This window comes from Macrobrachium nipponense, chromosome 1 (genome assembly GCF_015104395.2).
Source record: "Macrobrachium nipponense isolate FS-2020 chromosome 1, ASM1510439v2, whole genome shotgun sequence".
NCBI classification, from domain to species: domain Eukaryota; kingdom Metazoa; phylum Arthropoda; class Malacostraca; order Decapoda; family Palaemonidae; genus Macrobrachium; species Macrobrachium nipponense.
Genome location: NC_087200.1, coordinates 147,059,442 through 147,086,238, shown reverse-complemented (window position 1 = coordinate 147,086,238; position 26,797 = coordinate 147,059,442). Strand labels below are relative to the sequence as shown.

General features: G+C 40.5%; 1 long non-coding RNA gene across 2 annotated transcripts in view; it reads left to right on the top strand.

Annotated features, from left to right (window-relative positions):
• Window positions 1-634: 634 nt before the first annotated feature.
• Window positions 635-26,797, top strand: part of LOC135219730 (uncharacterized) — an 84,048-nt gene continuing 57,885 nt past the window's right edge. The window contains exons 1-2 of one of the 2 annotated variants that reach the window (XR_010315500.1): window positions 635-769; window positions 1,135-1,403. This is a non-coding gene — a long non-coding RNA (uncharacterized LOC135219730). Of the gene's footprint in view, window positions 770-1,134; window positions 1,418-26,797 lie in introns of both variants that reach the window. The other variant, XR_010315499.1, reaches the window with a different exon arrangement.

Genomic DNA, 26,797 nt, shown 5'->3' with positions numbered 1-26,797 from the left:
AACTACATAAAACATCGGTCCTGGAATAAATAAAATTGGACCTATTTTATCATTCATATTTCAGCAGCAAAAACATGAGTTTTCAGCAACTTCGCTCCAAACATCCAACTGATTCCAATTGTATGAATTGTAGGAAATATTTAGCGGGAAATACAAAAGATACTGGGGAGCTGTGCCATTTGGCACAGGGATTCCTATCTAGGGTTAACTGATTCGGATTTCGTAAAGTACGGCTATGGGGTGGCACGATGAGTATTTTCTTTATTGGTCTTCCGTACTTCTGTAAGTGGGTCCTTAGATGATACGTGACCATACACTGACAGCACCAGATGGGCAGGCAGTGTATAAAAAAAGGTGACAAGGTAGAAGCCGGTGGGATATATATATATATATATATATATATATATATATATATATATATATATATATATATATATATATATATAATATGCAAGTCCTCACCAGTATTAATATAATATATTCAGCAACCTCTATAATAAAATAACGAATTGATTTTCATATCATGAAGAATTCATATTAGCCTCTCGAAGTTGTTGATATTTCTGTTAATATCTATGCAAGTATGCGCAAGTTGATGCGCAGTGCTTGAGCTTGACTCGTCATTACTTTGACTGAATTTGTGGAGACTGGAGTATAGAGTATAGGCTGAGTAGAGCGTTCTGTCATCGAGTTGGGGTCCTTGGGGAAGGTAGCTTGTTGCTTCTCCCCCGTTTAGCGTTTGTAATGTAAGACAATTCCCTCGTAGAAGGTACGTGAATGTCTTAGATGATGTTGAACACGTTGCCATAAGAGTCAATCGATTTTTCTGTTCTACCATACTGTAACAGCCAAAATTTAAGAATTGTTGAGACAGTGTTTAGATATACATTGCACCATGTTATGCATGCAAGTGGTACCATAATAGCTTCGTATGTAGGTAAGTTGCTAAAACGTTGTCAGATGCCTGATTTTGAATGTATGGATAGGCTATCTGTGATGTGTAACTGACAAGTTAGACTAGACTAGACTGTGAGCACAGTAGCCTAACAGTCTAGGGCTCCAGGGCCTAGGCTTATATATGATGAGCGCTGTTAGGCGCAAAAATGCTAACCTAAGTAAACTTTTGTATTGCAGGGTAGCAACTATAGAAGGGTTCAGTCAGGAGCTAGGTGCTTACCTTAACATTATAGCCAGCAGAAGGTTTTGATGAACCGCCAAATCAATAGTTTCCACAAACAAGAGATTCCATTCCTCAAACTTGGCCAACCTCGTCTCTGAACACTATCGAGGAATCATTAGTCTACTACCCCGAATGCCATCTACTGCCGAAGTTGACTTAATTTGAAGTCTTAGGCTAAGGCTGGAATTGGCATAATGATGTATGCACCACAACTAGACTATAGGTCAGTTATAGAAGGTAAGTAAGTATACATAACTCAAATTGCATTCTACCATTTATCACCACTGTAGGTCGTGGTCTAAACTAATTCAGCTATCTCAGTGCACGCCACAGTTAACCTAAAACGTACCTATTCTCTCGTATGAATTTAAAAGGGAGTATAGTTTCCCAAGAATATGGTTTAAATTTAAGGTGTCGCCGTTGACTTTCGTTTAGAGGACACATTTTCTGTAGTACATAGTTTTGGAAAAATGTGTTGGTATTTCGCCAATTTAACTATTTCATCGGCATATCAAACGAAACACTCCGACTAGAACAAGTATTGAAAACGTCGCCTCATCTCCATGAACAGGTAGCACTAAATGACAACTTACAATTTTAATTACAATTTTAACTGGGAGCAGTTTAGACCGGAGGGGGCCAAGATTAAATGCAACTTTCCCAGGCCAGTGTTTTTGCGTAGATTCCGAATCTAGTGGGTGACCGGCCAGGTTCGGGGTCGTTTCCGAGGTATATAAGGGAAGATATGTCATAACCATCAAGTTTCAGAATTTAAAAGGAGATAAAATAATATGACTTGGAAAATTGACCTCAACACAAAATTTCAGTCAAACATCACCTTATAATAATAATTATTCGAAAATGATTATATATTGTTGAAAAATCATGCTGTTATCATCGTAAAGGTAACTATCTAAATGGAAAACACGAGATAGATTCATAATCATATAAGTTCCAACAAATTAATGCATACAGAATATTAGGGCGAGTAAAAATAAAAATAAAGATAACTTTTCAACCGTCTTCCATATATAAGATAATATCAATCAAAACATTCCTCTTTATCACTATCATCAGAATAGTCGGACAATTCAACAGCACAAAGAACTCCATACCTGTCTATTATGTGATCAACATCATTATCTGGGTGGGTATGCTACTATGCTGCTTGCTTCAACCCAGTCCAGTACGGATTTGGCTCCGGTCGGTGATGTTGAGTTTCTGCATGAATCATGAAATAAGAGATTTGAGTTACTGTAGGTGTGAAGTATGCAATATGCAATTGATATCTCCGATAAAAGATATATTAAATTATACATCATTAGGAAGATCTTGGATCTTTTTGTCTGCACATTTTTTATCATGTGCAGCCTAAATACTCAAGCATCTTGATTTTTTTTTTAAATTGATGTTGGGTCGCATAAGCGATCCGACATAGACCACATTAATTGAAATGAAGCACAGACTTATGCAGCCAGCTCCGATGTTAGGGTATTAAATCATCATAACCCTGCATGTCAGATGTTAATACCAAATTGAGAGATTAGCCCTACTCGTCAAATTCTTATTTTTTTAGGCAAGGGCAGGACATGGGCCTACACATCAAATTGTCATATTTTGAGGCAATGATACGCATAGGCCTACTCGTCAATTTCTTATATTTTGAGGCAATGACAGGGCATAGGCCTACGTGTCAAATTCTTGTATTTTGAAGCAATGTCAAGGCATAGGCCTACTCATAAAATTCTTATATTTTGAGACAATGACAGGGCATGGGCCTACACATCAATTTCTTATTGCAAATAACTTTCTACCTGTATCTGTTGGAGATAGAATAGCTTTTAATTGATATATAATATATCAGTTCCAACTCCACGGTATATAATGTACATGCATAAAGTGGAATGTACACGTATTAGCAAGAGCGCATACACGGACATGCCTGGATGGCCATAGTATCTGTAACGCCACTTAACCCACAGAGAATAAAAGTAAAACTTGTGGGCACACAAAGCATTCTTAGCCTTACACAACTATCCAACTGCTCTCAACAAACTATATTGCAAATACAATTATAAAGGGATAACAAATTAGATTACTGTGATGAGTGAATATAAGGCTGCTGTAGCATTTCTATGAAAATGAAGGCTATGGTAGGGAGGCATCTAAAAATACTTAACGAAATTAGAAAAAACAGGGGTGCAGTGCTGCCGAAAAGGAAAGCGGATGAGGAGAGGATGGATGCTTGTGGGAACCTATTGCTGACGGCAAGAAAATATTAGTATGACATTATTATTAAGTTAATAGATATTTAAAAATCTTCTGCTTTTTCATTAAGTTTTGATAGTATTTCGAATTCTATACATTTAAAAAGCAAAAAGGCTGGAACTGTACTGGTACAAATCTGGAAACATAATACTAGGGTTGCCATTATATAAACATACAGGCTTCAGGACACCTCTACGATTCTACCGACAGCCACCAAGTCCCTTCCAGGTCTCGGCCCACACACGCGCGCGCAAAACTTGCACTGGTATATAAGCATATGCAATATAGTCTGTGATATATAAAAATGTTTAATGTTAATACATTAAAACTCTCTCTCTCTCTCTCAATCTATATATATATATATATATATATATATATATATATATATATATATATATATAATATATATATATATATATATATATATATATATATATATATATATATATATATATATATATATATATAAAGAGCTCCGGCACCAACAAAATTGGCACTGCACCCTGAAGGAAAATATATAATAGCTGAAAAATAATATATGAGTTGCTCAAGACCAGTCTGCAAGTAGCCCATGAATCCCTTGTTTTGGGGGGACATTTTGGACAAAAGGATACGTAAGAGCCAGTCTCTCTCTCTCTCTACTCACATTGTTAGAGAATATTTTAGCGTAGACTATGTTCATAAAGAGCTCGATTACTTTTAATTAACAAATGATTAAATTTTAGTTAACAAGAGTAGGCAGATAATTCTTTACATAAGTATGTTAGGAATAGGTCTCATATGAAAAACTTTCGAAGACGCCACAAGAAACCATAACAGCAGGAAAAAAAAATAATAATCATAGGAACCACAATAAAACGACTGAATAAAAGATAGGCCTATAATCCAAACATCATAAGCTGCGTAAACCGACAAAAAGATAGAGAACCTTACAGGTCTACGTCATTTTTTATGATCCTGTATTTTCGAAAGGAGATAATGTCGTTCAGAAAATTCTCGGCAATTTATATCCAATAGGGCTTGCAGTCACTGCTTGTCATCCCTCCGAATGTGCAAACGATTCCATGAAATCGATTGTAAGACTATCAAAATGTAAAATTTCCAGAAATCAATAAGAAATACCAATCTGCGACTTTGCGTAGCTCTGAGAAAGTCTTTGTGTTTAAATTAAGAATGGTGAACAGGCTTGACAATATCTGACGATAATTACCATTGTCCAGTGATACAAGTGCACCGATTCGAACGCAGACATTCGACTATATCACATCCGTATTTTTTTCTTTGCAAATTAAATATTGATGAAAAGAACCACAGATTTACCAACTTTTTTAAACTATTTCCTACCAATCAGCTTCAAGATTTTCATGTTCATTAGCCAACGAAATTACTGGAATATCTGTATCACCAGAATTTGAGCGCATAACACTGACTGTTGGATGACCACCATTTTCACTATTGCATGAAGTGTAAGGTAGCAGATCTTTGTAAATGCCTTTGACGGGTTCCATCTACAGTTACTAGAGCTAATGGATATTCTAGAGGAGGGGTTTTCAACCTGAGGTACACGTACCCCAGGCAGTACGCCAAGGGTCTGTCAGGGGGTACGCGCTCCCCATGTTTTTAGGGTTAGGGTCCTGGACGTCCACTTGCTGACAGGCAGGACTGTAGTTCAGGTGGTAAGCTTATAAGAGTGGATTGCCTTTCCTCACTGCAAAATGAAATGGATGGATAATTTCTTGATGTGTCTGAAAGAAACTTAAAGCTAATAAGAGATCCTTTCCATACAGATGTTGCTTTAGTTAATGATGCTATTAAGAAGTTTATTGAACTTATGAATGGCTCCAGTGCTTGTGATCTATTGGAGAAAAATCTTTAGTCAGGTTCTGGTGTAAAATATCCAAATCATATCCACATGTCGCAGAGGAGCTTCTCTGTTCTCAGTTGGGTTTTTCCATCAACATAGTATCTGTGTGTGACAGGGTTTTCCAGCTTACTTGTCATAAAACCAAAACTAAGTTCTCAAATGAATGTGGAAGCCAGCTTTTGATGTGCTTTAGCAAAAAACTGCTCCCCGGCTGACTAGGCTAGCTGATGGAAATCAGTTTCACCAATCTCATTAACTCCCTTTGACGCTGATGTAATAATAATGTTTGTTCCAACGCCGTATACTTACCTTGAATTACCATCATAGGAGAAACCTGTATTGTCAATCTGGCACCGACCAGAAAAACCAGTTATTCCTCCACTCCCAGGCCAGATAAATGCCCCCGGGGGTCGAAGGCCACATGACCTCTTGACCTGAACTCCAGTCCTTTCCTGGTCGCTGCCGCGTTCACATGCTCCAGCTTGTCATCCAGTTACCGTTTTCCTTTGCTTACCTGCTTTGTGAGTTAGCTTTTTCCTTCCATTGTGTTTGTTGTGTGAGCATGGAATCTTTGCAACATCGTTGCCCTGGCCCTGAGGGTAGGGCATGTGGGGCTTTTCTTTCGCCGGCAAAGATAGATCCCCACACTTTGTGGAACAAGTGTTGGGGTCGCCCTTGTTCTTGAGATGCCACGTGTGACAAGTGCATCTTGTGGATGGACCACCAGTGGAATCTGGCCTCCACCAAATGGAAGAAGCAGCTCGGTTCCCCTTCCAAAAGGATACATCAAAGGTTTCTTGTAGTAGGAGCGGTAGCTAGGGGCCCTCTGCTTCCGGATTTTCCCCCTCACCCCTTCACAGCGAGGGGACCTAGGTGAGTCCATTGCCGGGCCCCCGACGAGTCTCTTCTTTTAACTCCACAGGTTGTGCCATCCGGGGACTCTGCGTTCCTGAAGGAATTTTGGTCCCGTTGTGGTCTGCAGGGCATCCCGTTGATGGATACCCTGGTGGCTGCGCTGTGCTCGGCGAAAGGTTCTCGTCCCGTGGCAGCGTGTCCTGCTTCTGGACAGGGTGCTCCGCCTGCGCACCCGGGAATGCCTTTGTGCCTGTCCTCTTCCTCCTCCGCCATCCTTGCTACCTCCCTGAGGTAGGGGATCTTGCTGAAAACCAAGTCTTCAGGGGTCCCGTCCGGTCCATGGTCAGGGACCCCCGTGCCCCATGCAGGTCCCCCCTGAGAGAAGAGGTGTTCTCTTTCTGGGACCCCTCCTTCACTACAGCCGTGGGGCGTTCAGGTGGAGCAGATTCCCAGGATGGTGTTCTCCCAGCCCGTTCCAACCATCCTACGCTCACCCCCGGGCCAGGAGTCACCATAGGAGGGACAAGAGGAGATGCCATTTGTCGGAGGACAGGTCCTTATCGGTTTCTTCATGTAGATCCTCCCATAGGAGTAGATGTAGAGCCAAGAGGAGCCACCATTCAGACCACTCCTCCCCCTCTCCCCGTCATAGCTGCGATCGCAGAGGTTGGAGTAGGAGCGGCTGCCACCGTGATGGGTCCTGCCGCAGGCACCACCGCTCCCGGACTGTTAGGTCTCCGAGGCCAGCACCCGAGTTCGTGGCTCCCACGGTTGCTCGTGTGCGGGGTTCTCTGCTCGGCTCCTGATTAGTCCCTCTGCAGTCCCAGTAGATCACGCTCCAGTTCCCATGGTCCATTCGGCTCCTACGTGGACCGGCCGGGCTCCCTCCAGTCTCAAACGTCCGCTCCCGCCTACTCTGCGTGCAAGGCAGAGCACTTCGCCACCGTGTACCTCGGTCAGTGTTTGCCCCCCGTCCAGAGGGTGTTCCATGAGGGGCCCCTCCAGTTCAGGTGGAATCTTCCCCCCGGGGGTGCGTCAGTTACTGTTGGTGACTGCTGGTAGGAGCTGCCTGCCCTCTCCGCCCCTCTCTTCCCCCTTTGGTGGCAGGTCCCTCTACACCTTTGGAGTATTACAAGGACAAAGCCTTCATACAGGAGGACCTCCAGAGCACTTTGGAAGGGCAAGGCCCCGCTGACAAGGAGTCCATCTTTAGGAGGGTCCTCAGGATCATCAGGGCCAAGAACTGCCTGGCAGAACCAGCTGCCTCTCTGGATTCCGAGAGAGCATTGGCAGTAGATGGTCTCTTCCGGGGGCAAATGGAATCCAAGCCCTCTCTGACCCTGCCCCAGGCAGCTTATACGGTGCAGGCCCTGGCCCAGGTGGATGAGGTGATAGCAGGCCCCAAGAACTCTCTGAGATCCCATGGGTCCATGAAACTCCTCCCCGCTGCCAAGGCAAGACAAAGGAGGTTATACGCTCCGGAGGGCATGTCACTGGTGCTTAAGTCAGTAGAGGGAGCCCTTACCTCCCTTGCTCTAGGGCTCTTGGAAGAGAAGCTTCTGGCGGGGCTGGTCTCTTTCTCCCAGTAGGAGGCCATGGCGATGAAGGCCACAGCGTGGACTTCGATCCATGTTGCTTCATGGCTTGACCTGTAGTCTGGGGCGGTAGCTCGTTTCGCCACGGACCACGACCTTCAAGATGAGGCAGAGCTGCTCCTGTCGGGAGGGAAATCCATGGGCTTCCTTACGACGCAGCTGTTTACCCAGTGGGCCAACTGGGTCCTAAGAAGGAGGAACGCCATCTTGGCCAAACTCCGGAGGAGCTTGTCCGATAGGGGGGCCAAGGCTCTGAGGAACACCCCAGTGTCAAGGGAGTCCCTCTTCCCTGAGAAATTGGTGGAGGAGTCCCTGGAGCGTTGGAGGAAAGCCAACCAAGACTCCATCTTGCCCAGGGCCTCTTCCTTCAGACAGCTGGTTCAGTGCAGGGGTCAGGAGCCCCCATGGCTAGGCAACAGCGGCGGCACGGGGCTTCCTCCGCCCCCAACGACCAAGATTCGTCCTTGGGAGGTTGGGGAGCATAGTGGTTGCAGCTCTCCAGAGCCCCTTCCGCTCCCTCCTCCTCGTTCAGAGCCAGACCCTCCGCTTTCCGGAGGGGAAGGAATGGTCACTTTCCCAAGAGGCCCCCCTACCCTGCCAGTCGCCATAGGTGGGGGGTTCCCTCTCGAACCATTAGCAGGACTGGGAGGATCTCGGAGCCGACCCCTGGACTGTTCAGGTCCTCGGACGGTTACCTGATCCCCTTCCTAGATGAGAAGCCTCCCCTTACGGGGAGCCTGACAGTGGGGCATTCCAGCCTCAGGACCCCAGTCACAGGGAGGCCCTTTGGCTGGAGGTTCTGTCTCTGCTAGAGAAGGGAGTCTTCCAGCAGTTGGTGGACCACTCCCCGTGGTTCTTCAGTCGCCTCTTCCTGGTGGTGAAGGCCTCGGTTCGGGAGGGGGGGGTGGGGAATGGAGACCAGTAATTGACCTGTCTGTCTTGAATACCTTTGTGCTTTAGACGGCCTTGAAGATGGAGACCCCAAGATCAGTCATTGCGGCCCTGAGGGAAGGGGACTTCATGATGTCCCTGGACCTCAAGGACATATATTCTCAGATAACAGTGCACCACTCCAGCAGGAAGTACCTTCGCATCAGGTGGGAGCACAGCACCTTTCAGTTCAGGACCCTCTGCTTCAGATTGTTGACGGCGCTGCAGGCCCTCACAAGTGTTCTCCCTCATGTTGGTCTGGGCTCACAGGAGGGGGATCCGCCACCTGTGGTACCTTGACGACTGGTTGCTCCTTTCCTCCTCAAGGGAGCTTTTGGAGGTGCAGAGGGACGAACTCCTGGCCCTCTGTGGGAGACTGGGCATCGTCCTGAACTGGGAAAAATCCCATCTGGTGCCTACCACCAGAATGGTCTACCTGGGGATGGACCTGGACACTGTGTCGGCCAGGGCCATCCCATCGGAGGATTGGTTATCCAACCTCTAGAGTGTGGCACTTCCCTTCCTAGACAGTTCCCCCGACCAGCAAGGGAGTGGTAGAGGCTTCTGGGCCATCTCGTCTCCCTGGAGAAGCTAGTCCCTTGAGAATTATTTGATTTTGCTGCCAGATTACGAATCTTGAGTCAAATCTTAATAGTTGTGTAAATTTCCACTTTCCGATTTGAAGTAACAAAATCAATGCGCAATAAAGTAGTCCTTAAATAGCCATCACCAAAGTATAGAGCGGGCCATCCCGAGCTCCAGATTCATTCTTTCCCAGGGCACGAAACTTGCAGGTAAGACAATTGCAGTCCTCTCCTCTGTATTATCTGGCCGTTGTTGTTGCTATGTGTGTGAGTGCAGCCTTATTGTGGTCCATCCACCTAACCATTGGATTCATCTTTGAAATGTTGTGATAAGCATATTGTGGGATCAATTAATATTAGTAATGTGGGTTTTGCTGTTGCCAGCCCAAGTCAGTGCCGATTCGAAGCCCGGATAAATAGGGAGGGTTGGAGTCAGGAAGGGCATCCGTCTATAAAATCTCCTGCCAGAACTTTTATGAAAGGAGTCTGACAAGGAATGAGAATAGGGCTAGGTTGTCACCTGGAAGTGACCCACAGATACATCGCCCCAACTCTGTGGACATGGAAGGGCTATCGCATCGTGAGCGAGTGCGGCTAAAGAAGGGAGCTCGAGAACTACGAGTAGGAACATTAAATGTTGGTACAATGACAGGAAGAGGGCGGGCAATTAGCTGACCTTATGAAAACAAGACGAGTAGATATTCTCTGTGTACAGCAGAACAAGATGGAAAGGCAACAAAGTGAGGGAACTTGGGGAGGGGTATAAGATAATCTATAGCAAAGCAAATAAAGAAGCCAGAAATAGGATGCTCAGGTGAAGAGAAAGATCACTTTTGGTCAGACTTAGCGAAGGACCTTAAAAAGGTACCAGCAGATGAAAGATGCCTTGTCAGTGGAGATCTCAATGGGCACATAGGCCAGAATAACCATGTGATCAGCTGTATACATGATGAAAGAAATGCAGAGGGTGAGAGAATTGTTGATTTTGCTGTCTCCAAGAATATGGTACTGGTGAACACTTTTTTCACCAAGTGGCAAGAACATCTAGTTAAGTACAAAAGCGGTGGAAGGTCCAGCTAGATAGATTACTTGATGTATAAGAGGAAAGATTTACACAATGTAAAAGATTGTAAGGTTATACCAGGAGACCATGTGAGTGTGCAACATTGTTTGGTAGTGATGGACTTGGTTATGGAAATTGAACAAATAAGGAAGAAAAAATGCAGGGGCCAAAAAAGATTAAATGGTTCAAGCTGAAAGATATAGAACTTTGTAGGCAGTTTAAAGTAAAAGTTTTAGAAGAAATAACACATGAAATTGAAGATGTTGATGAATGGTGGATTGGAACGATGGAAATAATACTGAGGGTTGCCAGAGAAATATTGGGTGAGAGTAGTGGCAAGATGTTCAAAAATAAGGAAACGTGGTGGTTCAATGAAGAAGTGAAGGATGCAACAAAGCAAATGAGAGAAGCAAGGAAAAGGTGGGAGGGGACCCAAATGGAAGATGACTGGATGGCCTATAAATAAGCAAATAAATTAGCAAAGAAACTGTAGCAATTGCTAAGGATAGAGCATATGATCAGCTTTACCAAGAGTTAGATACCAAGGGTAGGCAAGCAAAGATCTTTAAACTAGCACAAATGAGAAATAAGAGTACCAAGGATATAACACACATAAGACAGATTAAGGATAGGGATGGAAATGTACTGAGAAATGAGAGAGACATAATAAGGAGATGGGAAGAATATTTTGAGGCCTTATTGAGTGAAGAAAATGAAAGATTTCTAAGAGGAGATGGACACACAAATTGTGGACCAGTCACAGAAATAACAAAAGTTGAGGTTAGAGTGGCACTGGGAAAGATGAAAAATAGCAAAGCAGTGGGACTGGATGGCGTACCTGCAGAAGCCTGGAAGGCTCTTGATGAGGAAGGAATTGACATATTGTGGCAGTTAATGAAAAAGATTATGGAGAGTGAGATGATACCCGAAAAATGGAGAGAAAGTATTTTAATCCCAATATTCAAAGAGAGGGGGACCCCCATTCAGTGTTGTGAAAAATTACTGAGGAATAAAGCTCATGGTTCATACACCAAAGGTATTTGAAACAATTATGGATGAAAGATTACGACAACAAGTTTTCATTGGTAGACAGCAACTAGGATTCATGAAGGGGCTCAGTACTGTGGAAGGTATTTTCGCTCTGAGACAAATTATGGAAAAGTACAGAGAGAAGCAAAGGTCTTGCATATGACCTTTATAGCCCTTGAAAAGGCATATGACAGAGGACCATGTCAGGAAATATGGAGATGTCTCAGGGAGAGAGGAGTGATGGAGAAGTATGTCAGAATAATCAGGGAGATGTATAGAAATGTAAAGACCAGCATCAGATCTACAGTTGGAAGAACAGAAAATTTTCGAGTTGGAGTCGGGCTACATCAAGGATCTGCTGTGAGCCCACTTCTGTTTAACATTGTCTTGGATGTGTTGACGGGGAGGGTAAGCTTGAAAGATGGAGATATGCCATGGAGAGTAGAACCGGTTTTAGAGGATCAAGAGAAAAAGACAGAATATATGGCAATATGGCCAAAAGAATGGGTGGCGAAGACCAGCAAGCAACAATCAAATTAGGAAGAATTGGGCGGAGGAAACATCAAAAGGGTCCATAAATTCAAATACCTTGGCTCACTGATTGACAGTGAGGGGAACATGGAAGAGGAAATTAACAACCGTATTCAGTGTGGTTGGAACAACTGGAGGAAGGTGTCTGGTGTCATATGTAATAGGAAAGTCCCTATAAGATTAAAGGGCAGAGTGCACAAGGCAGTGGTCAGACCAGCAATGACATATGGTTTGGAAGCAGCACCACTAAAGAAAACAGAGGGCAGAAAGTTGGACGTAACCGAGATGAGGATGCTTAGATGGATGAGGGGAGTAACCATAAAGGACAGGGTTAGAAATGAACATATTAGGGGTACAGTAAAGGTCACTGAAACATCAAAGAAAGAGCAAGAGGCAAGGTTAAGATGGTATGGCCACCTGATGAGAAGAGAAGAGCAACATATGGCAAGAGAAGTGATGTACTTGGAGGTGGATGAAACACGAAGGAGAGGAAGACCTAAGACCAGGTGGAGAGGTTGCATTAGAGATGATATGAGGGAGAAGGGAGTACAGGAGGAAATGACACGGGACAGAGGTAGATGGAAGAGACTCATTAAAAACGGCGACCCCGAATAGGGATAAAGCTGGGAAGAAGTAAATTATTCCTTTCCGGGACTTGGAGTTTTTGTGACAACCACATGATACGTAATTTTTTTAAATTGTTTAATTGTCACCTTCATTCTTGGCTTTTGCGTATCACCAGTGATCAATATGTGCGGGGAATAGTTATTGTATTAAGAATGATTTATTTTTGTAATAAAACTTTAAATTTGGCCATGCTCTTTTAACCCTCTACACCGAGTAGTAGTAGCATCGTCTTAATGATCTTGTCATCAACCCGTAACATTTGGGTGTAGAATCTGTAAGAAAGTGATAAAAACAAAACAAGAAACGAACATTTTTAAAAGAACTTTTAGATTTAGTAGATATCGTTAAAACACGATCTTTGACATCTCAAAAAAGCCCCCGAACCCTGTCGATCACCCACCGGATCAGAAATCTACGCAAAAAAAAACGGGTGTAGAAAAGTTTGCTGCATTGACAATTTCGTCACCCCCCCCCCCCCCACCACTACCGAACTAGTTGGTATATCTGAAAATTCTTCCATCCTGGAGTGGCAAAACGACGACAATACCTCCTGAACGGCTTTGAAATGTTTGACTTGTTTCTTCTATTGGTGCTTCCAGCGTATATAAGGCCCCCTGGCCAAAACGATCTTTCATAACTTTGGATGATCGGAATGCTGGGGGGAGAGTAAAATGGCCTTTGCTGATGTACAGTCCTGTTCAAGGTGCAGGATTGTCATCAGTTTATCATTTTTCATTTCATTTCTCATTTTTCCATCTACCCATACTTTCATTTCAGCGCTGAATGATCTTATAGGTCCCAGCGCTTGGGCTATGCCCTAAATTCCATAATCCATCCATCCAGCGTATTTAATGAATGAGGTGGAACTTTAGAGAAGTTGCGTTTCGAGCTTAACTCGAGCTGGTAATAGAAATTTCCATGTTGTATCTTAAATAGAAGTAGATGACAGACATCAAGAAAATGACGGAGCAGAGCCTTTACAATTCATAAGATATCGGAAGCTTCAATGAAATGAGACTAGATTGTACAGACCGTAGTGTGGGCTATCCGCGTATGTGTAGGGAATTTTATTGACAGACCTACCCACGAGATCTTTAAGATGAGTAAATTCATGTCTCAATTTTAAATTGACTTTTGAAAATCAAACTCGTAGCAGCTCAATTTCTCTGCAGCCTCCCTTTATCAGCAATGTTTATTTAGTCGCATAAAAAATGTACAAAAAAACACTTTGAAAAAACTGGTTGAAATGGACATCTTTCGGTAAATTCGCTTTGAAAGTCCTCATAGGCATCAGGTTGCAATGATTTTTGACCAACTGATCCATAAATGGTTTTTTATTTCGGCTCTTTTGACGTTGCCGGTATCTGTTCAGATCCCAAGCGCTTCGGAGAGCATTTATTGTTCGGCACAGCTGGAACGCCAATGATACTGGCGCGCTTATGTGTCGTATTTTGTGGATGTTTCCAGGGATTTATTGTATCGTTGTTTAAGCAGTTCCAGAGGTCCTTTATCCATCACCCAATGGGACAGGGGAACAGCCTCCCTGGGGATGTCTCGTCAATGGAATTTCGGAAGTTCAAGCAAAGATGAAATGCATTACTATAATACAATTGTCCATGAACATATTTCAATTATTGACTTCCATTTATATATACATTTATTATATCTATATATATATATATATATATAATATATATATATATATATATATATAAATGATCTCTTTCAGTATTTCCTTCTACCTTCTGTTACTTCCATTGGGTGAACACCGTATTCGTTGGAAGCTTGGATTTCAAGTCAATGGCCACTGTGGGCTTGTTCCATATGCATAGGGTTCGTCTACTAAGTAACAGTATATTGTATCAAAGTAATAACTTACTACCAACCCAAGAAATGAGGATCGATTCTATCCCACGGTTTATTTGTGTATCATTCGTCGCTTATGTCTCATTAATGTTTATGTATTCGTGTACAACTATCATTCGTGTCTTTTTTTATATTGTAGTTCGATTAGTTGTTTTGGTTTCCTTGGTGGATGTTTTGCTTCACTTGCATATTATAATTTGCTTATTGTATCAGTTTGTTCATGTAGTTATGCTTTGTTACGTGACCAAATACTTACGTATCAAAGGTTACTTACAGTATAAGACTACACAAGTCACTAAATAAGTAAAGTCGCCACCACAAGTTTCTGCTAAGCACTACAAGGAAGCGCAAATGACTATAGAGCACTACAATACAATGCAGAGACATGCACGTCATGACTAGCGAGTATAAATTCATTGCAGGGCACTACAAGTCAGTGCAAGGGAGCAAAATGTTACTGCGGTAAAGGACAAGAAAGCATCATGTTTGCCCCATCTATGTTTCGCTCATGTATCAACTGCTGCTTGCTTGCCGTTTTCCCTTTACTGATCGTTGACTGATTATGTATTGTCATTGCCTGTTTACCTGTATCATTGCTTGTTCGTGTGTCAGTGAAAAGAGCATCGAAGTGAGTTCCGGAATGCTCCAGTCCAGTGTGTTCCGTTCAGAAAACTCCTTTAACTTATGACAAAACTCTCTCCTAGATCATAGTATTACCTGGCACAAGGCTCAGAGTTTTAGAAATTACGCGTGCATGTATCTGCTATATATATATATATATATATATATATATATATATATATATATATATATAATATATATATATATAGAGAGAGAGAGAGAGAGAGAGAGAAGGAGGAGAGATGAGAGAGAGAGAGAGAATGTGTGTGTGTTTGTTCATATGTGTGTGAACACAACGCCACATAGGTGAAGGTGGAATGAAACAAAAGGTATATGCTTGACCTGTTTTATCCAGAGAACTGGTAGGTACACACCAGCGTAATTTCACAATATATAAACTAACGGGACAAACAAAAGGCACAAGGAACACGGGCGGTGAAAAGAGTAGGCGGGGCAAACCTATCGTGACAAAAGACAGGCGACTTAATATTCACTTGTTTTTTCAACAGGTGGCTGACCTCGCACCTGCATTATCTTCCACACTCCCGTAGGGAGAGGGTTTAGTGCTGCCAGTGCACCTCACGCGGTGCACTATAGGCATTACTTAAAATATTTCTTTGCAGCTTCCCTTTGGACCTAGCTGCAACCCCTTTCTTTCCTTTTACTGTACCTCCTCCATCCATATTCTGTTTCTTAACCTTTCTTTCCACCCTCTCCTGACAATTGTTTCAACATTATTTCAGCGCTGAATTATCTCATAGGTTCCCAGAGCTTGCCCTTTTGGCCTAAGAATCCCTATAATGCCAGTTTTCAGTACACTCTTGATACGTGAGCATTTGATGCACTTTCTGGGGAATAAATGGATCAGGTTTATACATTCTTAGGCTGATGTATATAATATATATATATATATATATATTATATATATATATATATATATATATATATATATGTATATATGATGAATAACTTGATCACGAAGTATATAAAACGTGATGCTATGTATGAATAAAGGTTTTAGCCACGAATGAAATTGAAAAGTCGAGATAGCCAAGAACTTTCGGTCTAGCACGATCCTTTACTAAGGCATAACTGATCATACAGAGGAAAAACATAGTAAAAGTAGGCATTAATATCCAAACTGACATTACAAGATTAGCAATAAGGTCAATTCACTCTACAGAAACGAGGAAACGCCTGAGGGCAAGATTAGCGATTTTTAGGCAGCCACTCCTTGGAGGAGCAAAACACGTGGTCAACAGATGATTCATCCAGAAAACAATACATTTTGAAAAAACAAGGAGGCATATACAACTTATTACCATGAAATTTACAAAAATGTTCCCCCAAAAAAGATTGAAAAGACGAAAAAAGGATATAAATATGTCGAGCAAGAGAGAAAGAGAGAGAGAGAAAGGGGGAGAGAGAGAGAGAGAGAGAAATAATACTATATACATGTGGGATTAATTAATTAGTAGTTCATTTATTTTAAGGTCCTTCATAAACATTTTACAAATATATGGGTCCAAATGGTACAATCCCAGACTAAGATTTAGGTTGTTTTTATTAGTGATTTGTATAATTGCTGATTCCAGTAAATTTCTTGAAACACAATCATTAGATCTAGCAATTACAGAGGCATCGCCCCAATTAATACAATGAGATTTTTCACTCAGATGGATAAACAGTGCATTTGAAGTCTGGGCTGTTCTAATTGAATACATATACTGCTTAATACTACACATAAATTTTTACTTGACTGACCAATGTAAAAAGATGGGCAATCCTTACAAGGAATTTTGTAAATGATGTTATTTGTTACGGGACTATTCTTAATTAACATATCTTTAATGGTATTCTTATAAGAGAACACTACATTAACATTAAACGATTTAAATATTGATCTTATGGTTTCAAATCCACGAAAGTAAGGCAAGCTAAGTACATTTTTAGGGATTTCTTTTGATTACTAGCAACACTATAAAACTTTTTGTGAAGCTTTTTGATAACATAAATCAATTATATGAGGTGTGTAGGCAGAATCGTTTCCTATCTTTTTATGTCTTCTATTTCTTGGTCAAGATATTGTGGACTCGTGATATGCAAAGGACGTAGGAACATAGAAGAAAAAATTGAAATATTAATATTAAGATGGTGGCCAGAATAAAAATGTACATATGTTAAATTATTTTTTTTCAAAAATGTATTGTTTTCTGGATAAATCATCTGTTGACCACGTGTTTTGCTCCCCAAGGAGTGGCTGCCTAAAAATCACTAATCTTGCCCTCAGGCGTTTCCTCGTTTCTGTAGAGTGAAATCGACCTTATTGCTAATCTTGTAATGTCAGTTTGGATATTAAGCCTACTTTTATTATGTTTTTTTCTGTATGATCAGTTATGCTTAGTAAAGGGTCGTGCTAGGCCCCGAAAGTTCTTTGGCTATCTCGCTTTTCAATTTCCTTCGTGGCAAAAACCATAATATATATATATATATATATATATATATATTATATATATATATATATATATATATATATATATTATATTCCTCTCAAAAATTTTCTTTTCAATAAATCTGGCCTCCATTCTATTTATGTGGTATTCGAGAACAAACTATACAATGACAAGGGCACTCATAAATAAACGCTTTTGACAATACTAAAGGATTTGTGTATCTAATTCCATGTGACACATTTTCTGTATCAGTTAAAACTGAAATAATTACTCGAAGAGAGAATACAAGAACAATATATATGTATGTATATATTATTATATATATATATATATATGTGTGTGTGTGTGGGTGTGTGTGTGTGTGTGTGTGTGCACAGATAACAGTGCATTCTTCATTCTTGAATAAAGGGATGGATGATACAAGAAGTTAAATAGAAAGGCTAGTAAGTGGTTGTACAAAGTTTAAGGGATAAGGATGGATCGTGTGTATATGGAACATGGGATATTTGCAGGCACAGCATTGGTTGGGGATGTAAAGAGGAACTGCAGAAACTAGTGAAGGAGTCTGAAAGTGTTTGCATATGGAGAAAGAATAGATGTGATCAGGAGTCTGGTTATGAAGGGTGAAGGGAAACCTGTAAGATGGATCAAATATTGTTAATATGTAAGAATAGGATAAGTTTACGTTACATAACTGTCGAGAGTAAATATAACATTATTATTATCATTATTATATCAGTAGATGAACCTTTCACATGGAACAAGCACACAAGGGCAGTTTGACTTGAAATTGTTTTCAAGTTTCCAAAGAACGCTAGTTTTAACCCATAATACTCCCGGCATGCAGCATGCTTCTGAGAACTAACCTAACTGGGTCATGGCAACAAAACCTGCGCTGGTGCAATACTAGTATACATCTCGGGAAGTTGCATCCGAGAGATCAAGAGCACAACCGAGATAGAAATAAATGACTCCATAGCTGTAGCGGCGATTCAACGTAATGCTGATTCGCGTGAGGTGTAGGTGTGCAAGTAGGGAATTGTGAGGGAAAGTGTTTTGCATAGAAAATTCATCCACGATATGGCATTAGAGCATGAATGCGCCAGTGACCACCGCCATATTTATTTCACCCACACCCACTCCATATATATATATATATATATATATATATATATATCTATATATATATATATATATATATATATATATATGTGTGTGTGTGTGTGTGTGTGTATGTGTGAGTTGTGTATTACACAGGCGGTTTATGTCTTCCCAACAGAGGCAGGGAAGCTGAATCCCAATCCCCGTAAAATCTATCAAGGACAGATATAAAGTGAACGAAATGAGCTTTAGTAACTCCACCACCTTTGATGTTCTGCTTCATAATCTCACTCAGCTTCCTCGTCCAACGTCATCCGTCCGTCCTTTTATCTGGGCGGGTGATGGCAAATAAGGTGGCTCATTTAGTGCATCTATCTATACATACACTTTGAGGAGGACTTCTATGACGCTCCAAGGGCAACCATTTTCTAGAAGTAAAGGCCGGTGAGACGGACAGCTTTGTGGCCTTTTCTAGGCGAGGTCAGAAGACCACCAATATGTGGAAAAAAAGACACGAGGAAGAAAGCGGCGGAGAAGGTGGGCCTTTCTGCCACTTCGGAAAACAGAAGCAGGATAGATTTCCAAAGCCTGGCACCGGACCTTGCCATCCGAGGATTGCTCACAGAAGCCCTCATCACACTTGTTTGCTCCAGTAGGAAACTGGGCAGAGATGATAGGAATTGGGTTCAATCATATCAAAATCAAAAACCTGGTTGACTCACAGACCATAGAGCTCAGAACAGGAGCGCTTAAAGGGAAATTTGCAGATCATCAACCAGCAGATCAGTACGATCATTGCTATGGTTACGAAAGAGGTTTCGAATGGTCCTTCACCATCCTCTACCATCAACTCCGCTTCTTAATGTCTTTTATTTATCAATACGCACACGTTCCCGTAGGGGGTTAGTTCCGTCAGCGGACTTCATGCGGTGAACTGTAGGCATTACTTAAGGTTCTTTGCAGCGAGCCTTCTGCCCCTAGCTGCAACAACTTTCGTTCCTTTTACTGCACCTCCTTTCATATGCTCTTTCTTCATCTTACTTTCCATCCTCTCCTAACACTTGATTCATAGTGCGTCGAGGTTTTCCTCCTTTTACACCTTTCAAACCTTTTACTATCAATTTTCATTTCGGCGCTGAATAACCTCATAGGTCCCAGTGCTTGGCCTATGGCCTCTATTTGATATTGAACTCAATACGCACGTTCAAGTATTATCTCAATATCCTCTGAAGACTCAGGAGTAAAGTTGTGAGATGAAAATGAAATCCCGACGAGTTTCAGAAATCTCTCCATCGAAAGCGATCAGGCAACTCCAAGCAAGTCCTGTAATAGGGTAGTTCCGTCGTGTAGTACCTCGCTTGGTAAACTGCAGCCATTACTGGAGGGTGTTTGCAGCGTCCTTTCAGCGCATAGCTATTGGTACTTCTTACCCTTTTACTCTTCTTTCATTCCCAAGTCCTTTCTTCTACCTTGTCCAACATTTCTAACTATTGCAGGCTTCGTAGTGCAGCCGTGGGTTTTCCTCCCAGATCTCCCTTGAGATCCTTGTACTTGCCATAGTATTTTCCGGCAATATTTGTCGTGCTGTCCAGGCACTTCAACTCACTCTTTTCGTTGTTTTAATCGCAAAATGACCGAGAGTGCCCCGGTGTTTGGCGTGAATTTCGTACAATCAAATCATTATCCAGCAAACGGATCAAGCGATCGACCAGAAGGGCGGTGGCCATGGGTGCGATATTAGCAAAATTCTAATAAAGAAATAGTCTATGATGTGCATTGATATTGCATTCATATATAGTTCTTTCCAGTTATTTTGAAAAGGTAGTGTTGAGGTTAATGTTAATATAGATTTTTACACATCTCCTTCTTGTATCCACAAAACCTGCAACACTTTATTTCATTTATTCTACAAATGCATCTATTTTCAAATGCACACTTGCTACAAGTACACGGATCTGGTAAGTTTGCTGGCCGTGTAAGCATTCCAGCTGGAAGTAATGTGGCACTAAGTTCTCCAGTATCACTTCGAGTCCATCCATACATTCTATATTATCAAGTATTGGTCTTGTTGCCATTGTGGCAGTCATCCACATATTAGCTTGAAGATATGACCGCTTTATATGTTCTCGTAATGCCACAGTTGTGCAGGGCATATTTTGCAGATTTAAATTTTTGCTGTAAGTGTTATATAATTTAAATCTAAGCTCAATAAAGTTGTGGTAGTCAATTTTTGTGCCTGTAAAAAGTAAACTAAAAATTTTGTACCTTCTGAAACATCTCTTCTGATAATTCTGACAATTCAAAACCTTCAAGTAGTTTCAAAGTTCCCGTTCTTTTCATTAGAGAATCCTTGGTGCCAACTATTGATGTCGCATTTGCTCCAGTGAGAGCATGTGTTACATATCATCTCCAATATCATGAACAAGACTGGATAGGATGGATTTCTTTTAGCTTCACACCCGTTGTTTAATCACAAATGTTTGATGCCCAAATTGTTCCATGTTTCTCCATAGTGGTACAATAAGGAAACTACATCTGTATCTTCAGTGGCAACAACAACAGTGTTTAAGTTTAAATCACATCCTTTGGTCACTAGATGATGTAAACGAAAAAGAATTCTGTCATCTGCCTCCTCACGTTCACATTTTAACTCTGGTACAGTGATACAAACATTGGATTGTACTAGAACACTGTCAAGAGTATCTGTTCCAGCCAGGTATATTGGTTTTCAGTCTGAATAGTTTGCTATTATCCAGTCTTTCATGAAACTTTGTAGATGTACTTTATTCATTGATAAGAGCCAGAATGATTCCATTGTAGCTGGCAGCAGTTGATCACCATTCGATATAACTACAGATACCGCTTGAAACTTAACTTCAGTCATCACATGTTTCAATATGCAGCTTCTTTATTGTATCTTGACAACAGTAAGCCTTGAAATCAATCAGAGAGGCATTTGACTGTGATACTGTTACCAAGGGGTCCCAAAGAACATCTGAGAGCTTCTTTTTGTTTCAGGACATGTGAATTATATACATTCTTTGTATCTCTCAATGGGCATTGACTTAACTGGGCGATTTGTAACATGAACTGCTTCATCACCAAGGATCGAGTTAATCTTGTCTCGTATAGTACTTAATTTTTTGTGTATCCTTTGTGTTCATGTCAAGCTGGTTCATAACTTGATCAAAAGCTTGTACAATGTCGTCAGTATTATTAGCAACATTAGCCTCTAGTTCAAGGTTGTATAAAATTTTCTCGATATGGTCATCAGACCTCTTGATATATTTCTTGCTACAGTCTTGATGAGCCAAGATATCTGCTGCAAACATTGAACTTTCATCCTGGTGTACTGAAATCCGGCCAAACTCTACATCCTGAGAGAGTGCTGTTGCATTGATTCATTTTCTTGCTCGTCCAACGGTACAAATTCTAAACAAATCACATGACCAGTCATGCTTGCTTTTGAACAGTGCTCGTGAACCGCACACAACAGAGTTTTTCTTTTTCCTTAATGGGAAGATGCAGTTTTTCTTCTCTTGCTGCTTCTGGTTGTTGAAGGGCCAGCTAGAATTTCTTCTCCAGGAATGTTCTCTACGACTGTTGCCTGTGGTTCTCTTTTCCTTTTTCCCTTGAGGATGAAAGGACAATAGCAATCTTTACTGTGATATCGAACAGTAGAAAGCTAATCAGGGTTGAGGCTAATTATTATTTTGGCTCCGAGGAACTTTGCTGCTTCGAGGATCTTTACTCTTCCCTGATCACCTCCATGTTTTTTACATATACATCAGGAGGTTGATAGGACAAATGATGAAGATTTCATCTCACGATCCAAAGGATTAAGAAATCATTTTTCTCCAAACATCTGAAATATATATTTTTAAATTAATGATTATCTTTTGTATTATACTTGACGTCATAAAATGTTATGGCTCTATTGGCAAAAGAATAATAAGAAAAAAAAGGAAAAGCTAAGAAAAAGTCAGTTTAAAAAACATAATTCTTTTCTTATCCTTACTTTACCTTAATTTCCATGTTTCACTCATTTTTTGTTCTCGACAGTTTCAATGGTACCAACTGGTTAGCTCAGCTCTCAGGTATACTGTATATAAATTGGGTATTAGGTTTAAACCATCGTTTCTGCTCTGAAAAACAATGAAAATTTCTTGCATGAGAATCCTTAAACTTTTGAATTTCTAATAATTATAGTCATGAAACCTTTATAAGTTATTGTATCCCAATTTAGAGTAGAAAATACAGATATGAGCACAACACACATTACATATGTATGTATGTGTATATATGTGTGTATATATATATATATGTATGTATGTATGTAGTGTATATATATATATATATATATATATATATATTATATATATATATATATATATACATACATATATAAACATGTAAGGAAAGTAAATTGATACAAATTTATAGTAATTTTATTTGTTAACAAATTAGGAGGAGGTTGTTTCAGTAATATACATATATGAAGAATTTTACCATTTCTGGTCAAAGAAATGGGGGCATATAATGGCTTTTATTTGACCAATGAAAATTATGACACCAATTTTTCTGATTCAGCGCCATTAAATGGACTAAAAAACCGGTGAGAAAAATGAGGGCACCTCAGAATGTGCACACAACCCCCTGGGCTCCTCGAGTAAGTTAAGAAACTGCAAAAGATTTATTCCATCAGCAGTAAACATCGTCACGTTAAACGTTCTATCGGTCTAACGGTTGACCCTGGATAGATGCGACGGGTCGCTCACGACCTGAGGAGCATTTAAAAAAACATGTTTTTTTTCCCATAAATTGTCGTCTATCTCGAATCTGGGTGTGATCGACCTGCAAGAGGCCAACCCTTTCTCACACACTCGAGATTTTTGCCATAGAGGTGTCAGCAACCTCTAAATTATCATCAACATCACTTTCTAATTCTATTAGAAAGAAGTAAGTTGATGACATCCATGTCCAGAGAAATACTGCCTGCTGGCCACTGTTGATGAGAACTGCAAAAACTGAGAAAATTGGCATTCCAAAGGAAATTGGACCAAATGTTGATGGCTTGTTTTTTTCTTCACTTCGTGTTCTTTGTTTCCTTTTTTTATTTGCTTCATTTTTTACTTTTATTTTATTATTTATTTGATTTTGATTCATGACTACAGGGTGCATATATCTACATTTTTTTTTAACTTACATCCTTTTCCTTCTTTCAAATTTTGCATATTTTAGATGTAGATTGGTACATTCATCCTCATAGCTGTCTAGGTATGCACATTGCCATAAATCTCATAATTGTAACATATCTTGGGAGGAGAGTGAGAAGACACGGAGATACATACATCAGTAGAAAAGACAGAGTAACAGCCACGGATGTTTCAGATAACAAGAAAACTTAAGAGACACGGCGCACTGAAAAGAAGAAGACAGCAGTTAGTAAGCAGTTTCAAAAGGTAAAAAAATTACTAAGTACTACTACTGCTTTAATCCTACTGAGTAGATAGGAGTGGAAATCAATATAAAGGGTAGATTTTTCAGTCAGCCTCTATTAACCCAAATCTCAAAAGAGTGAGGCAGACATGCGACTTGCAAGTAAATTATCGGTATAAACTTAAAATTGATGATGAAGGCTTTCTGAACGCAATGTGAGTATATTCATCAATTAAGGACGTATGGACGAAACCACAAAATAACCAAAGACAGATGATGAGAAAATGGGTGCTAAGACAACAAGCAAAGTTTAAAGTAAATGGGAGCAGGATGGTGATAGAAATATTCGTTGATAAGAAAAGATCTAGGAAGTCGAGAAAGGTTCTTGGTATTTTTCAGCGTTGTTTGGTGGTGACGGCTGCCCGAAGACCGAAGAAACCGCCAAATTAAGTGTCAAAAAGTAAATAATAATAATAATAAAGTTAAAAGAATATGTTTAGAACCACAATATACCTCAGTATTGAAATTTCCGTTAGCGCTCTTACTGCAGCTATAGTACACTTAGTCTGGGAGCTCACAGAGATTTGTATTACATCTCGAGTAAAAAAGGTTTGATAGCTAAAGTCATCAGCTAGGGTGATAAGGGCCTCCGAATGGTTCATTCTTAACTTATGCCGTTGGTGCGTTGAGTAGGTGGCACTGCTTGAACTGGCCCCCAAAACAGGTTTAAATTACATTTTGGAGTACAATCAAAACCTGTGATAAAATATTCGTTTTGGCACTGTGATTACAGATGTGCCATTTTTAAATGGTGCGATTGGTGCAAAACGCATTTAAGAAGGGTCCAAAGGGGGTGCTACTGCCACATTTAAATCACAATTGAGTACATCAATGAAACTTTGTGGAAATATACCTTAAAGCTTCCTGATGAAGGATCAGTAATTCCCAGTGTCGAATTTGGTGCAAAACCCATTTAAGAACGAACTAGAGAGGTCGCTATTTTTAAGCACATTTAAAACATGTCTTATGTACCTTAATGAAACTTTGTAGATATATCCTTTAGACTTTCCTGATAAAGGATCAGCAGTTCTTAAGTGTCGAATTTGGTGCAAAACCCATTGAAGAAAAGCCTAAAGAGAGTGCTATATTAGCACATGGCAGATTGAAATAAATTTTCTAGCTTCATGATCTCTTTATATACCATGAATAAAACTTTGTGCGAATAGTTTTTTATCTGATATAGAAGAACAAAGGAACTACGAATTTATATATTTAAGTATTTATTCACACAAGAAAGGTGCATTGGTGAAGAGTGAAATATAATGCGTGCCAATACTGTTTACAATTCGATATTTATTTATGGTATTTACCCGGATATTTTAGTAGAATATCTAACGTATCTAACTCATGAATAATTAGTTTTTGAAATCTAATGTTTCACACCTAATGCAAGGTAGTAGCAGTAGTAGTAGTAGTAGTAGATATTGTGGTAAAACAATGCTATCTAATAATATGCTGGTACAGGGGATGACTGGGCACTAACATGTTTATTTCTAAGTGATTATGCTCTTGGAAACCAAAACTTACCTTTTGATAGACACACTCATATTAATTAGTATACACCTACATGTATCACATTTACTATAAATCTATTGCTAAAATTTATAAGATGAAACATCGAAACTGCTAGTGAATCACACACACACACACACATCTCTCTCTCTCTCTGTTAGGAAAAAGATGTGAATATGCTTATAATCACGAGTTCAACTAGTAATTACTGGTATAATCTCAGCCTGTCTTTCTGTAACAAGATTCTAGTCATCCTCATCACAACACTCATCTTCATCTGAAGATGCAAGCGATGCGACGTCCATGTCATCCTCCTCATCATTGTCCAATGCTTCCAAGTCGCGCTGTCTCTGGGATAAGGCATTCAGGGAGTTGCTCCCCTTCGAACCAAACTGGTTTGTAATGGCCATCAGCCAACTGCCAGCCATTTTCTTCAGAGGGATGCTTCTCTATATGAGTTTGATCTGCTTTTGTCCACATGTCAGCAACAAAGGAGGCACGTTTAATATGAGATTGAGCTCGTCTTTGCAAGATGGTAGTTCACTTGCATCTGTGCCCTTCAAATTGGCTAGTAGGTGTTTTCCATTTCCCTTTGGTCTATCTGTCTTCATGAACTTCTTATACCTCCATTCATTCAGCCTAGTGTTTGTTCTATCCTCAGCTCCTTACATTGTGACTGTGATCCTCTGAAGAGCTTCTTTCGTCGTGTTAGAAACTGTAGAAACTCATTGCCATTACTTTGAAAGTCTTCTGGTAGTCAGGTTGCTTTTCTAGAGTTTGGAGAGGCCTGACCTTCCATTTTCTGACAAAGATCTAGTCCTAGTTCCTTCCATATTGCAGTCAGGCTGATGTAACGACGATTGTTCTTTGAAACTGTTCCAATATCCAACCACAATGTTGACGAATCTATTGCAGTGTCTGTGTTGGATGCCCTGACCATTATGTGTCCATTCTCACGATCAGCTGATAAGGAATGCAGACAAATCTTTGTGTCTGCCTCTTAATGGTTGTTCCTTAATCCATCCACTGTGTTTCGCTGTATCATACTCTCTGTCATATGGAACTTATAAAATTCCCCTCGGACATCTAGGAAGACTTCACGATCCCCAAAAATGTTAGCATACGAAGTCTTGCCATTCATTGGCAAGAAACTGAGATAGCTGCTTCTTGAAGGACTTGGACTTTATTGCATCGTTCCTTGGCACTCATCTCTGCTCTG